Here is a 16,897-nt window from a genome sequence, read left to right on the forward strand (position 1 = left end):
ATGACAATACAAAAACATTTAACAAAAACTAAACATGATCAAATAAATCAAGAAAAATCAACAGTGCATCCAATTTAACACTAAACATTATACATAACAAATACCATTACAAAAAAGCCTTTTTCATACATATTCACAAATCAATTTCTTATTAAAAACAAGCTAAACGACATTTGGTCACAAGAGAACAATAGTGTATAGTTATTTTTATATCACTCGATGATATGATTGACTCTTGTTGGTATGCAGACGCGTTTCAGGTTCGAGGAACCAGTTCTCGAACCCTCATCAGGGCTTTACTAATTGTCTTTGTTTTTTGGGGTGAAAGTGTCTTCACTATTGTCGACGCAGAGGGCGTTATGTTGTGCTTCTGAATAATTTTCTCCTTGTGCACCGGCCGGCGCTTCTCGGAGGGAGGAGAGGATGAACTCGAAATGTCTGAGTCTCTTATATTCTTCTTTTTGATTGTCACGAAGGTTTATTCGTTCAGTTGTGGTTCATTAAGAAACGACCTGCATCAGAACCGAAGTTCGATGTCTCCCTCCTTTCTGATTGATTTTCCAATGAGCCCCAAGGGTCTGGTCTATCCGTCTTGAGTCGTCACACACTATTATTTGCTAACGCCGAGCCTCCACTGTCAGGTTTCACTCAATCGCCTCAACAACCTGATGCAGGTCGTTTCTTAATGAACCACAACTGAACGAATAAACCTTCGTGACAATCAAAAAGAAGAATATAAGGGACTCAGACATTTCGAGTTCATCCTCTCCTCCCTCCGAGAAGCGCCGGCCGGTGCACAAGGAGAAAATAATTCAGAAGCACAACATAACGCCCTCTGCGTCGACAATAGTGAAGACACTTCCACCCCAAAAAACAAGGACAATTAGTAAAGCCCTGATGAGGGTTCGAGAACTGGTTCCTCGAACCTGAAACGCGTCGGCATACCAACAAGAGTCAATCATATCATTGAGTGATATAAAAATACCTATACACTATTGTTCTCTTGTGACCAAATGTCGTTTAGCTTGTTTTTAATAAGAAATTGATTTGTGAATATGTATGAAAAAGGCTTTTTTGTAGTGGTATTTGTTATGTATAATGTTTAGTGTTAAATTGGATGCACTGTTGATTTTTCTTGATTTATTTGATCATGTTTAGTTTTTGTTAAATGTTTTTGTATTGTCATATTTGTCTTAAATATTGGTTCTTTTTCCGCCTATGAAAATTCCAAAAAAAAGGATTTAAATAATAATATGATTGATTGGTATAAATAAAAGTACCGGACCAGGTCAAAGTAATTCGTATTTGGTCGCGTGTAAATTGTTTCACTAAAATATAAGGTTTAGGCACCCCCCCTTTTTGTGTAACTCAGTATAACGGTCCAGCCCATCCTTAGTCCCGCCAAAAAGGACCTAACTCCTTCGTAGACTTCTGTACAGCACAGCTTAAAGACCTAGGTAAAGTCAATATCTCTGGCTAAACACTTATAAGTTCCCAAAGGCAAGACCTATTGGCTATGCCAATGCTTGTTTCTCTAGTGGTTCTTCTGGTATACTATGGTTGAAAGAGGTGTGGAAACATTTTTGGAGGCTTGTATTGTCCATTGCCATGTCTACGAGCTTCACCATCTCAACGATTATTGATTGCTCAAAACTTTGTCGGGCTAATCAGTCTATTGTATGGGCAAGTGCCTCACTCTGTTTTGCCTCTTCTGGACCGAGATGGATTAAGCCTAACTTAGTTTCCACGGATCCTCCTGTTTCCCCCATGCAGTCTCCTAGTTTATTTATTTATTTTATTTATTTAGAGAGTTTTATATAGCGCGAACGTGACCCTTGGGTATCAGAGCGCTTCACAGATACATATACATGGTATTGGTGTATACTTCGCATAAACATTGCCATACAGTGAGTGAGGTAGGTAGTATAAGCTATATAGTAACATTTCCCTTGATAAGAGGTAGGTAGGTATAATCTAAGGTATAGAGCTATATAGAACACAAATACATATACATATAGTTCGTACATCATTATCATATAGTGCGTGAGTTAGGTAAGTACAGAGATATGTAGTGAGCATTTCCCTTGATAAGAGGTAGGTTAGGTATAAGTCTAAAGTTATATAGTAAACATTTCCCGCTGCTAAGAGGTAGGTTAAGTATAAGTATATAAGGAACCTATCCTAGCATATGTACAATGGATTCATAAGAATAGAAAAGTGATTGACATTGGTGTTACATCTTTCTTTATATTTTCAGACTGCGTCAGCCCGGTTATTCTACTAATCTATTATTTCTGTATGTTGTACTACTGTTCAAATGATCTGCATTGTCTTTTATCTGTGTATTCTTCAATCCGTTTCTGGGTAAATAAAGTACCTCCAGCTTGTCCTGTCTAGTAGAAACTTTCTCTTTCTTCCATTCAATGTTCAGATTTGACACATTTACGTGGTGGCGGAGTGGTCCTTTCTTGGCTATGTAAGGAACTTACTCATTAGGAAGATCTTTGTTTCCCTTTTGAATGTTGTTGTGTTTGTAATTTTTCTGATATTTGGAGGGAGTGAGTTCCAAATTCTGGGGGCTGCCCCTGAGAAAGCTCTGTCGTATGTTTTATTTTTCCGGAAGATGGGTGGTTTCAGCATCAGAAGATTGGCGCTCCTTACTGGTCTGCTTCCTCCAGACAGCTCAATCTTCTGGGCCAGGTATCTTGGTGTTCTGTAGTGTACAGCTTTGTTGGTAACACATGCCATTTTGAATTGGATTCTGGCTTCGTATGGGACCCAATTTAATGCTTTTAGATGAGAGGAGATATAGTCGAATTTCCTCGAGCCGGTAATGAGCCTTGCTGCTGCATTGAGGCATGCCTTCAGTGGTGCGTGGAAATTTTTGGTAGGCCTGCTAAGGTTGTACATCCGTATTCAATCCTTGAGATTACTAATGATTGTATTGCCAGTTTGAGATCTGCTGGTGAGATGAATGGTTTCACTTTCCTTAAGTAGTTCAGGTGAAAGCGGGCATTTTTTGCCATTGAGTTGATGTGGGCTTTCATGTCTAGGTTTTTATCGGATGTATGACGTTACAACGCATACTTTTACAACGCCTACCTATACAACGCGGTTTTTACCACGCATACCATTACAACGCATAGCGCTTTGGGGTGCTGGATAGTGAATAGTTTAATTTACTATTCCAACTCCAGTCCCCATGGATAGTAGGGAAGGTTATTGGATAGTAAATTAACCTATTCCCTATCCTAGAGCTCCCCCCAGAGCAATGCGGTGTAATAGTTTGCGTTGTAAAAGTTGCGTTGTAATGGTAGGTCGTTGTAAAAGTTTCGTTGTAAAGGTTACATACCGTTTTTATCTAATGTGATTCCTAGTGATTTCGCTGAGTCCACTAGCGTAGGGGTGCAATTCAACGCTGTGATCAATCTGGTCCATTCTTCTGCCTCTGAGTGGTTCTTTGGTGGTGAAATTAGTAGGAATTCAGTTTTTTGTGCATTGAGTTTCAGGTGATTACTTGTTAGCCATCTCAAAGTCATTTTTAAAGTCTCATTCAATAACTTGATGTCCTTCAGGGATTCGATCTTGATGTAAACTTGCGTGTCGTCCGCGTACATGTGGTAGGATATGTTTGCGTCTCGGAAGATTTCTGTCAGTGATTCGACGTACAAGTTAAAAAGTGAAGGAGATAGTGTCGATCCTTGAGGGACTCCGATTGAATTCGGACATGATGTGGATAGTGTCTGGTTGACCCAAAATCTTTGTGATCTGTCCTGAAGGAAGGATTCAAACCATTTCAGCACATTTCCCGTCATTCCCATCCTGTAGTGGAGTCTGTCTAGTAGTTTTCCATGATTTACAGTGTCGAATGCAGATGACAAGTCCAGAAGAACTAGTAGACATGTCCTATTGCGGTCAAGGGCCTGTACTGCGTCATCGACGATATGTAGGATAGCTGTTTCCGTGCTGTGACCTGTTCTGAATCCCGACTGGCAGTCATCTAGCAGAATGAAATTAGTGATGTGTTGGCTCAGTTGGTTTTGTACACATTTCTCGATTAGCTTGGACAGTAATGGAATATTGGTAACTGGGCGGAAGTTATTAGGATCTGCTGGGTCAGCCGTTGGTTTCCTGATGATCGGGGCCACTTGGCCTGTTTTTAAGCATTCTGGAAGGATCCCTTGTGATAGGGAGGCGTTTATTATTTTTGTCCATATCGGGATGATGATGTGGTTGATTTTTTGTAGACATTTGGCGGGGAGTGGATCATTGTAGTGGTTATTTGGTTTGATATCCGCTAGTGTCTTGGTGATGGTATTCTGATCATATAGCTTGAAGGTATCCCAGTGCGCTTTGTTTTTTGCTTCATCTTGGTCAAATGTCGGTGTGGCAGTGATCAGTCTGTGTGGTTGGTTGTGCAGGTGGTCCGCTGCCGTCTTGAGTTCTATCTCCAACTTGTTGGCCTTTTTGGTGAAAAAATGTGAGAATTCTTCACAGCTTAACTGGGTTTTAGTGATTTCTTGGGCCGATTTTGCTAGTTTGTTGGATTGTTGCTTTAAGATTTCGAATAGTTTCCGTGGTCTGTTTTTGGCGTTGTCCAATTCTGATCTAATATATTCTTTTTTGGCTCTGAGGATCTTTTTGTTGTATTCGTTTCTGATTTTTCTGAGTGATTTCAGTTCTGGTGTTGCAGGGTGTTCTCTCCATTTTCTTTCTGCCATTCTTAGTTTCCTTCTATCATCGTTCAATAAGCCATTAAACCATGGGTTCTTGTCCTTTTCCGAGACTCTTCAATTTTAGTGGCATAGTGGTGTTAACTATGTTTGCTACTGTTGTAGTGTAGTGATCCGTTAGTTCATTCACATTCTGTAGGCTGTTAGGTGGTTTCCGATCTTTCTCACAGTTTTCTACTAATCGTTCAATATTCCGGTCTTTAGTGTCCCTTGTCCACTTTTTGAGTTTGATGGGCTGTGATATCTTATTCCTTTCTAATGTTGGAATTAGGAAGATTATGGCGTGATGATCCGACCAGTCGCACGGCATAACTGAGTGGACCACTATGTTCTTGTTTCTTGATAATATCCAGTCTAGTGTTGCTCCTTTTGAATGTGTTGGCTGTGTGCAAGCTTGGACTAGATTTAGCTCAGTCAGGAATGTTTTAAGAGCGTTAATCTGTTTGTCCTTCTTGTCTTCCCAGTGTAAGTTAAAATCACCCAGGAATATGTTGTTAGAGTGAGTGTTAGAGTTATCCGTGATAATCTCCATTAGTTGGTCTATGAAAGTTTCATTGTTTCCTGGAGGATGGTACAGGGCATGTAGTGTGCATCTTTGATTGTCTATTGATTTAATATTAAGACCTAGATATTCACAGGATTCCGGAGGGTCTGATTGTATTTGTTTAATTTCTATGTCTGATCGGTAGATGCAGGCTATCCCACCCCCTATCTTCTTCGGTCTATCTAGTCTCATTATGTTGTATTGCGGGGGCACTAACAGATCCATGCAGGGAGAGGATGATTCCGAGAGCCATGTTTCTGTTAAGATTGCTAGATCAATTTCCTGGTTAATGATAAGTGCAGCGATGTCTGACGCGTGTTTTACTGCTGATCGACAGTTGAGCAGTAGGCATTTCAGAGGCTTTCTTGTATTGTTCGGGTCTCTTGCAAGCCGGTTGGAGGGTAGCTGGATTTGTTGTAAGTTGTTAAAGTTTGGTTTCCTTGTCTTATGTTTGGAAGTTCTGTTAGTGTCAATCGGAACTGTTTCAATTTTCTCCCCTCCCCCGTATTTTGTCGGCTCGTATGTCTGTAGTAATGAAAGGGTTTCTTCTTCTGTCAAGTAACTAAGGTTTCTGTCTAGTCGATTGTGTCGATCTGCTGATGGCATGTCCCTCTCGTTCCTTGTTTCTAGCGATTTCCGCACTAATTCTTGGATGTGCTCAACTTTGGATTGTGTTCCCGCAGTGATTTCCAGGATCTTTACCATTGTTTTCAGAGTATTTTGGCTGTCCTGTGCTATATTGTCAATTTGTGTCTGTATTCCTTTGAAGTCTTTCTGGGGCTGCTGAGATGTATTAGCAGCGTTCGTCCTCTCAGTTTGGTCTTCATCGTTTGAGTTGGCATGTTTAAGTTCCCTACCTGTTTGTTGTAATGTATTGTTCCCCGATGTTATATATAATTCTCTCCTCTCTATATCCCCTTCAACCAGTTTGTCTCCACTTCTCGCTATGATCCCTGGAGTCGTTGCATGTTGTGGCAGCGATGTTTCTTCGTTCTGTGCGTGTGCCGGCACGCTCTTGGCCAGTAGTATCGGTGTTACTGTTCTTTCTATGTCCTTTCCGTCCCAACTGTTTCCTGTCTCCGTTGTGTCTCTTAATGGCGTTGGGTGTTGAGGATGTTGTGGCTCTCTGGGTAGCATGATGTCTGTGTCATCATGTGGCGTTCGGTGATGTGGATCTTGCGTTTGTCTAGGCAATGTGTTGCTTGTGGTGTTATGGTGGATGGAGTCTAGGCTATCTGCTTGTGTTGTCCGAGGATGTTGTTGTTGTTGATCCCTAGGTTTCTCTACCCATTCTTTTAAGGTCAGGAATATATTGTCGAATTTCTCTAAATCATCATTGGTTGCTTGTATGAGCACTATTCCGTTCTTGTATAACGCTATGCAGAGGTTTGCTCTAAGTCTTGGTGATGGTATGATCAGTAGTTTTGTGCCATGTGGTATATTGTTAATAGTTCTTATGTTGAGCTTCTCTGTGATGATATTGCACCATTTAGCCGTTCTTCTAGTGAAAAATATCAAGTCATTGACGATTATGCCTTTGTTTAGATTAAATGAGGGGTCAGAGATCAAGATGTCCGGGTTTTTCCTCATTAGATTGTGTTTAAACTTTTTGGCTGCTGTTTTGGATAGATACGATGGATATTTTATGACCTGTGCGTTTTTGCCCGTCGCTTCTAAATTGTTATCAACCATTTTGCTAAATATTGTCAGGTGTTGTGTATTGCGGTATCTTCCAGCGGTGTTGACTCTTTAAGATGTAATCAGCTCTCCTCTGCTGTTTAAATAATATGTTCTACTAGAGTTGCTGTGATGTTCTATTACATGCACCTGTGTGTCTCTACCTTAATTGCAGCTAACCTTTTCTTTAAGCCTTTTGGGTGCTGTAGCCTTTATTTGATGTTTTGTCAACTTTGTGGACTGGCCACCATTTTAGGGTCAGTCGGGCCGGGGTCTTGTTATTCCCCTTCAGCTGTGCTTGCTAGCAGTTATTTTCTGTTGATGCTGTCTGCAGCGGCTGCCATTTCTGTGTCAGGCAGGGCTTATCTTGCATCCTGTTGAGCCTCCATTGTTTGTAACTCCGTTTCGTTCATAGTATAGGGGGGGGGCAAATATCAGTGTCTGCCAAACTGATAGTCTAGTCGTAAATAGCCTCCTTCATTTTGCAGTTTGCTGCGAATGCAAACTTTTTGTCCGCGATGGCCGCCATTTTAAGGTCAGGCGGGGCGGATCTTTCATTTCTCTCTTGCCACTTTTCTAATTTGCTCCGTATTTTTCCCACCAGCAGATAGCGGGCAGGTGGGATAGCGCTGGAGGGGTGAGGATGTACGCACCTTGTCCCGCGTGCTCACCGCTCTTATACGTGGATGCTCCCAGCACTTCCCACGTCTGTATTACCTAGTCTCTGCCCGCAGTCCCGGCGATGCCGTTGATGATGAGTCCGATATCGCTCGAAGCGTGCAAGTCAGCGCAGTTCAGGGTGGCATTTATTCTACTGTGGGCGCTGCTGCATGAATCTCCGAGTCCATCATTTTGGGCGCTGCCTAGAGGTCCTCCATGTCCTCCGTGTTCACTGCAAGTATAGTGCCGTCTGGCAAGGCAAGGCAGTTGTCTCGTTGTTCCGTTGTTCCAGGTTTGTCGTTTTTATTCTTCTTTTCTTCTTTACTGTCCCATTCGTATGGCTGGTAGCTCGCAGGTCGCAGGAGGGTTTAATTCTAGTGATTCCGCCTTCAGTCTGGCGAAGTACTGGTGTGTAGGATTGCTTGTTAAGGCCAGGCTGTGGTTCTGAGGTGGTGGACCCTTGATGAGGTCCTGGTCTGCCCCTCCATCTGCGATTGTGGTCTGACTCCTCTCTGTGATGATATTTGACTGAGTCCCTGTCTTTCTTTGACCAGACATACTTCTCAACCCTCTTTGAGGCCCTGCCCTTTTGGCTCCGGTTTCTAAGTCCATGAGGACCGCTCTTCTCTGATCTCTTCTAGAGATGATGTTGTTTCGTTGGGACTCAAAGACCCTATGTGAATGTTTCCAATTGATATTGAATGCAGAAACCCGCTTCCCAGTCTTGTGTGTCCGCTCTGTTGATCTTGATTGCCTAGTTTTCCTGATTTATCCGGCTGGATGTGTTAGCACAGTCAATATCACCAAGGGCGTTGAGCTCGTCATGGGCATATAACTTTTCGAGTTGGTTTGATTAACATTTGTGCCTTGCTATTGCACTTGTTCCTTGCTCCTTGTTCCTGAGTCGAACGCAGGTGGCTTTTGTTGACGTAGAGTTGCTGCCTGGATTTGGTGACATTTGGTTGTAAGACCACGTCGGAAGAAATGACCATGTTATTCCAGCGCCATCTCTAAGGTTGGGTGCCTCTTTTTTGCATTTGCAGAATTTTCCTGTCCACGCAGTGAGTGCTTGTGGCCCCTGATGCTATGACACAAGCCGCACTGACCTAACGCCGACTGCTTCTGTGCCACTGACAGGATTTTGCTGCCTAATGCCTGATGTCGCGATACCAAAGGGGATGATGGATGGAGCGCTTGTGCAAATCAAACACTCACCCCCAGTCAACGGATCTGGGTTTAATCCATCATCATGCTTTAGCTCACTCCACCACCCCAGTTCAGACATGGCCATATGCAAATCAGTCTGACCCTGTGCCTCAGGGGAACAGTCCAGCCTGAACTGCCTAGCCATGTCTTCACTGGACCGGAAACAAGCATCCTAGGACCGGTTTCTGGTTAATCAGCCGTCATCAGCCAAGCTAGCTTGAATCCAGTGGCAAAGTGAACAAGGGACTCATGTCTGGGCATACCCTGCCAACTTAGGGCGAACAAAGCGATACCAAAGGGGATGATGGATGGGGAGCTTGAGCAAATCAAACACTCACCTGATGACAATCACTCACTGCATATTTTGTTCAAGTTCTTTGTAGTTGCTGCATTTTTCTACCTTCTTCATCTAACTTGGCTTGCTCCTTGCCCTGCTACTTGCCTCACAGTGAGTCTCCCTTGCTTGGCTTTCTCTCTCCTCATAGCTATCTCTAAGTCCTGTGTCATGCTCAGGGGGGCTAAGTACCGCATGATTCTACTTTCATACCTACCCAGCTTCAGAGATGAGGCTAAAAGTGCCAAGATGTAAGGTGAGGCTGAGAACTGGGTTGAGCTACAGGCTCCAAGTTGTGGATGAGGTTGCAATTGCATTTGCTAAGGGTAATGCTATGGCAGAGGCTATGATGTTGGTTGGGGTGAAGGCTGAGCTGCAGGTTGCAAGCCGTAGATAGTTGTTGCAGCCAAAGTTGATGCTGTAGCCGAAGCTGTAATATTGGCTTTGATAATGGTGATATTGTCTGGTGTTGGTTGGGGCTTGCTGGGTTTTAAAGCCCCCCCACTCCCTGTGTGGCACAGGCTGTGTCTATGGCCACTGCTCCTGGGCCTAGTTGAGTGCTGGCTGAGCACTGGATGAAGCTTAGGCTGTCTGAAGTTGAAACATTGTGTCTCAGCCCCTCTGGTTCGCTAGTGGGAGCTGCTGGTGGAAGCTCATCCCCGGAGCTGAATCCTTTTGGAAAGCTGGTTCCAGGGGAGCGGGACAAAGAAGCGGGGCTGCTGGATTGAAACATGGCTACAACGGACCCAGTGCTCGGCTGCAGCCCAGCCCTGGCTACCTCTTGCATGGCTCCCGTGGCTCCAACAGAGGCTCTACTCTGCTGAGCTCCGCTCCATCCTTGTGCCGTGCTAGCTGCATTGCTTATGCTTCGCTTCCAGTTCTGGTTCACCGTATGCAGCATGGGTTCATGCAAGAGGGATTTGTATGTTGACGGTTGTTCCAAGCACCAGTTTCTCACTTTAGCTGCAGTTACATTGGCAAGAAGGTGTCTTACGGACAGGAGTGGATATTCAGTTTGATGTTGTCCACTATTTCTGTCTTGTTTGCTATCAGACTACAGCTGGATGTATGACGTTACAACGCATACTTTTACAACGCCTACCATTACCACGCAATTTTTACAACGCAGGATCCATTACAACGAAGTACCATTACAACGCATGTATTTACAACGCAGGTACCTTTCCAACGCATACCATTACAACATAAGTATTGGTAAATTTATAATATTTTTTTAAATTTAAATTTAATTAAAATTAATATTATTTAATTTAATTTAATTTAATTTAATTAATTTTATTTAATGTTTTTAAATTAATTTAATTTAATTTAATTTAATTTAATTTAATCAATTTAATTTAATGTAATTTAAATTTAATTATATTTAATTTTTACCCTTTATCCCTTTACCCAAAAACCCAATACTGACCCTGAACCCTAAAAATACCCTTTTACCCAAAAACTCAAAACTGACCCTGAACCCTAAAAATACCCCTTTACCCAAAAACCCCAAACTGACCCTGAACCCTAAAAATACCCCTTTACCCAAAAACCCAAAACTGACCCTGAACCCTAAAAATACCCCTTTACCCAAAAACCCAAAACTGACCCTGAACCCTAAAAATACCCCTTTACCCAAAACAGACCCTGAACCCTAAAAATACCCCTTTACCCAAAAACCCAAAACTGACCCTGAACCCTAAAAATACCCCTTTATCCAAAAACCCAAAACTGACCCTGAACCCTAAAAATACCCCTTTACCCAAAAACCCAAAACTGACCCTGAACCCTAAAAATACCCCTTTACCCAAAAACCCAAAACTGACCCTGAACCCTAAAAATACCCCTTTACCCAAAAACCCAAAACTGACCCTGAACCCTAAAAATACCCCTTTACCTCAAAACCCAAAACTGACCCTGAACCTTAAAAATACCCCTTTACCCAAAAACCCCAAACTGACCCTGAACCCTAAAAATACACCTTTACCCAAAAACCCAAAACTGACCCTGAACCCTAAAAATATCCCTTTATCCAAAAACCCCAAACTGACCTTGAACCCTAAAAATACCCCTTTACCCAAAAACCCAAAACTGACCCTGAACCCTAAAAATACCCCTTTACCCAAAAACCCAAACTTATAATATTTTAAATAAAATTATATACTTACCAATACTTACGTTGTAATGGTATGCGTTGTAAAAGTACTTGCGTTGTAAATACATGCGCTGTAATGGTACTTCGTTGTAATGGATCCTGCGTTGTAAAAATTGCGTGGTAATGGTAGGTCGTTGTAAAAGTTGCGTTGTAATGGTTGTATACCACTACAGCTGGAATGGAAAACAACTTTGTAGTTCAGTATCCCATAAATTGGGGGTCAAAGTGTGGCAGAGGATATGGGGCTGAGTCATGAGGGGTGGCGTTTGATAAGTAGAAATCAAAACAAAGTAAAGGAGACCCCCTTCTGTTAAAGGTCTGGGACCAGGGGAAAATGTTCAAAAAGGCACAAACGTCCCTGAGGGAGCCACAAAGCCTGACAGTGAACTTATACATTCATTTTAAAAAATCTACTGGGAATAATATGGGAAACAAAGACAAATGTGGTAGAAAATCCGTTCTAACTATTTGGGCACAAAAAAGCAAGCCATTTTTTAAAATATCTTGGAGGGTTAAGATACCTGCTGCAGAGATCTTTGTGCATCCTACAATTTTGGTGGGACTACTGCAAAAGCAATATAACTCAGTGTTTAATGCTATTCTGGGAGAGTTCTGCGTTTTGTCCAGTCACAGGTTTGACTCCCAAAGTGATGTAGATGGTTAATGTGCCTGCTGCAAAGCACATTATGTTACATACATAGCACGGGTTTGTATTTTATGTAGATATGTAAGTGGGCTACTTCTATTGACAATGAGATCGTTTTGTTACTTCCGGCTCACAAGCTGTAATTCTTGTAATTTAGCCCATCAAGGTGCTACCTGCAAATTGTAAGGCACACGTTTGGACCCTTATTGTTTTTTTTCTCAGTCTGCTAGTATTCTAAGATTGCAAAGAAGGGCTCTGCTCCCTTTGGAAGTAATACAATCTTGTTAGTACAGACAACACTAATCACTGCATTGCATTTAATCTCCTGACTTTCTGTTTCTCCCAACCATTTACTCTTAACATATAAAGTCTACAAGTATGGGCAAGATGTGATTCCAACAGTTTATAACCCTCATCAACTTTAGTAACATTTACTGCACATTGATTTACACACTTGTATGTTTTATTGTGTATCTGTGTGTTATGCAAAGTCCTCTGACACCCTACAATCGGATGAACAGCATTATAAAAAACTATACCGAAACTAAATCAGTAGGTGCCCTTTAAATCCGTATTAGTGTAATTACTTATGCACACAGATACATTTTGCATTTTTACAGTATGTGCACATATCTTACACGTGAAGGTTCAACCAAGTCAAAAGCTTGCCTCCAAGTCATAGTTTCTCCAAAGTACTTGTGAAGTGATAAGCTATGTGCCTTTGATTCCTCCCATTTCATTGACATCTTTAGTGTTAGATTCCAGATGGCTTCCATCCTAGATGATAATTAAACAATAAAAGGACTGATGCCCCCATAAATCAGGCCTTTGTTCCGTGCTTAGATGGAAGTGAAAACAAGAACACCCCCTACTACCTGCATGGTGCTGCACCGAACAGAATACAGAAAACGTGCGGGTGCTGCTGAATTATGTCCTGGTGTCTGAAAATGACACCAGGACATATTCAGCATATTTTTCAGTGTCGGCTGGATCCCAGATCAAGTCTAGAAATAGCCACTGAAACCGGGATCTTGAGCGTTCCTCGTACTTTACAGCACTATAGCAGACAATTGAAACATCGGGGGCATATTTACAAGCCCCTTCCGCCACTTTTGCGTCACTTTTCCCATGTTAAAAGTGACGCAAAAGTAGCGCAAGGGGCTTGTTAATCTGCCCCATGGTTTGTTCCTTGAGCCTTGTTGCATCATTGAAAGTGTTGGGTGGAGGAGCATGTTTTCTTGGTCTATACAGGGAATATTTTCGAGTCGAAAAACGTTTTTACGTCCTTCTTGCGAGAGAGGAGCAGGGAAAAATGTGAGTTGATGGTTCAGAAGATTTGCAGAGAGGCAAGGTTCTTTTGCAGTACTGTCTGCGACCTGGGATATTTCTGAAGTTGGAATGAAGGTGATGTAGGGCAGACCATTGAGTATGCTTTAAAGGCCCTTGTCTTTTGAGCAGTATGCTCTACACTTCCAGGAGCCAGTGCATTGTTTTGTGGTGGAAGCATCCGTTATGTTTTACTGGAATTCATGCCTTTCGGAAAATGTCCTCTAACAATGTGCCAGGAGGTTTGGATTCTGTTGACATGGTGACAACAATTATGGCTGTTATTATTTACTGTCAAAATCTAGCAGCAAAGAAACAACATGTAACAGAATTCTAATATGGATGACGCTTTTACATATCAATAAATAAGGATCTTCATATTAGTACCCCAGGTATCTTGTAACCAGTGCACAAATCATCACACAGCAACCATAAAACGATCCCCCCAACAGCATCAAATACCTCATCTTTGCATATCATATTGAAAGCATATGATGAAGTCACATAACTAATGCTTAAACGATGCACTCAAATCCTTCAGCTTGAGTCATGGAAAAGAGGCAGATTCTGAAATAAATCAACTCAGTTCAGTTCAATAGTCTTTATTTGGTCATGGCAATAACCATAAAACACAAAATTAAAATACAGTATACATCATATAGTTTTTCAAATTCAGAGGTTATTAAAAGGCTTCACACATCAAATAAAAATGGATTTAAAACATCATTAAATATAATCTGTTTATACATCTTAATCCGGTATTTGTAAAGCACGAACTACTCACCCCTAAGTGTCTAAAGGTGCTTGGGGCCGTTGGGGAGATTACGCTATTGCCCACAGTCACATGGTGTTGAGCTGAGCTGCTGCCAGTGCCAGGGATCGAACCATGAGCCCTGCACTTAAGAGTCAGCCACCCTGGCAGCTGCCCAACACCTCTCCCTGTATACATTTAGCCAATTAAATTAAATAAAGTTACTGTATTAGCACCCCTAGTGACGTGTGCTTATTTACATTTAGTGCCAGTCTCATCAGGGCTGAAATAAGTATCCTTATAAGCCATACCTCATCCTCAGTTTTATTGTAAAAAGAATAAAGTTAAGGACAGAGAAACAAATTGTAGGGGTATTTTAACCTTTAAAAAAATCAATCCCTCTTGGTACTATGTAAACTGTGCTTTAAAAGTGGTAGTGAAGGCACCTTCTCAAGCTACTTTATAAAGTACAAAAAATTATACAGTGCGTTGTTGTTTGTGGCAAGAAGTTATTACAAGGGCAATCCGGAAGAGATTCAAACCAGGAGCCAGAGTTAGGGAAGCAACCGAATAATGATTTGTATGAAACTTGAACCTCGAGAGATAAAATCTATAGTGTGGTTTTTCTATCCAGGTTAAATACTGCTCTGTCACATGCATGGTGGAAGTAGGAAAATAATTAAAAACTGAGGTTAAATGGCTTGCCCTTGTGATTCTAATCTCGGAATTTATCAAAATAAAATTTTCCGTAACTATGGGCCCAATGTAGGTCGCCAATTACCGGTCGGTAACGGCCGATTTCGGCTCTTACCAACCGGTATTTGGGAATTGACATGTAGGTAGGCATAATGCACAGAATCGGTATATTTACTGATTCGGTAAATTTACCGATTCTGTAAAATACAGAATCAGTAAATTTACCGAATCGGTAAATACAGATGTAGGTGGCACTGAAAACAGTGCCACAGGCCATTACCGATGCGTTATTTACCATGTAATACTATTACATGGTAAATAACGAATTCAAGTGTACATGCACAGCTGTGCATGTACACCAGTGCCATATGGCACACAGACATGCCCTAAGGGCATGTATCTGTGTCACATGGCACACAAGCCAGTAACAGGGGTGCAACAGGGTGTCAAAGTGACACCCTGTCCCCCTTGGCAATTCTGTATTGTTACCGATTCGGTAATTACCGAATCGGTATTCGCCATTGATTTCCATGGGCTTCAAGGCCCATAGGAATCAATGGCAAATACCGATTCGGTCATTATCGAATCGGTAAATACCGAATCATACCGATTCTGTATTTTTTACAGAATTTTTACCTACATTTGATTTACCGATTCATGAATACCGAATCGGTAAAATTCGGTATTTATGAATCGGTAAATCACATTTACCTACATCTAGGCCTATGTCCTTAGTTTGGGGCCCAATGCTATCTGGAAAAACAAAAAGGTTAATCAGGCTCATGTCATTAAATCTTTTCTTGACATATGCCAGCCAAGGAATAGAGCATATGTTGTCCAATTTCAAACAGTCACCCACAATGTCACCCAAAATGCTTCTCGAAAAACTTGCACTGTATTTTAAACCCTGAGTAAGAGGGGGCGTTTTAACTTTGTCTTCTAACTAGCCCATGCACAATTCACTATGGTAGTAAAAGCTTGGAGATGGTTTCTGGATAGCCAGTAACCAACAGAGGAACTCTTTTCAAAGGCCTGCATTCTAGGTATTGTGTGACCCCACACACCTGCTCCATATGATCCTACACCTAATAATTTAGATTTATATAACTTGACCATCTCTTTAATTGAATTAACTCCCAGTTTTTTTGAGAAACTAAAACTTGATTCATACATTACTCCCAATATCTGTGTTCTCTGACAAGTCATGCCACCCTATGACATATTTGCTTCAAACATGATGCCTAAATAATCAAAATGTAAAACCTTAAACCTTAGTGATCGGCCTCCAACCAATAAAGAAAGATTTTGTTTTCATATTTTTTTGACTGCATGTTAAAATAAGCTTTTTCTAATGATTTACTTTTAAACTCAAGTTTGTCATAAAACTATTAAAACCATTAAAGGTTTCTGGAGGCCAATTGCTCTTTGTAAAATTAAAACTGCGTCATCTGCATATAAAAGAACTGGGACTGGTAGAGAGGTGATTTTAAGGGTATCATTGCTACATAAAGTCAGGACTTTGTCTAGGGAATTAATATGAAATAAAAACAGGAAAGGTGCCAGTGTACAGTCCTACCTGATCCCTTTGGCTACCTTTATAGGTTCTGCACAAACCCCTTGTTGACCCTGCTGATTGTATCCCAGTGTGACCACCTTATAAGGTTAAACAATGGTGGATCCATTTCTGATACCTCTATCAGAGACCACAACCTTCCCGTGTACACCAAGTTAAAAGTATACACACTGTAGAAGCTACCCCAAAGTTGTAGTCACTTATGTGACGTAACCGTATCCCTATAAGCACTATATAGATGGAGTGCTAGGACACCAATTTGAGGCTGACTACATTTACCACTCAGAAAATCCCTAAAGAGAACAGATTAAACCCTGGTGCACGTACATCGATGATGTGTTAATAGTATGGCATGGTAACAAGGAACAGGCTCCTGAATTTGCAGAGTGGGTAAACACAAAGGACAGACATTTAAAATTCACATACAACATCGACAAGGAGGAAGCAGTATTCCTGGAACTGGTGATCACAAAAGACCAAGAAGGTATAAGAACGGGAGTTCACTACAATTTTGGGGTAGCTCCTACAGTGTGTATATCGTAGGTTTGGAGGCTAGCTCACCCTGAAGACCCCACATCCTCTAGTTCGCTCCCTTG

This window comes from Lissotriton helveticus, chromosome 5_1, assembly GCF_964261635.1.
Source record: "Lissotriton helveticus chromosome 5_1, aLisHel1.1, whole genome shotgun sequence".
Taxonomy (NCBI): Eukaryota; Metazoa; Chordata; class Amphibia; order Caudata; family Salamandridae; genus Lissotriton; species Lissotriton helveticus.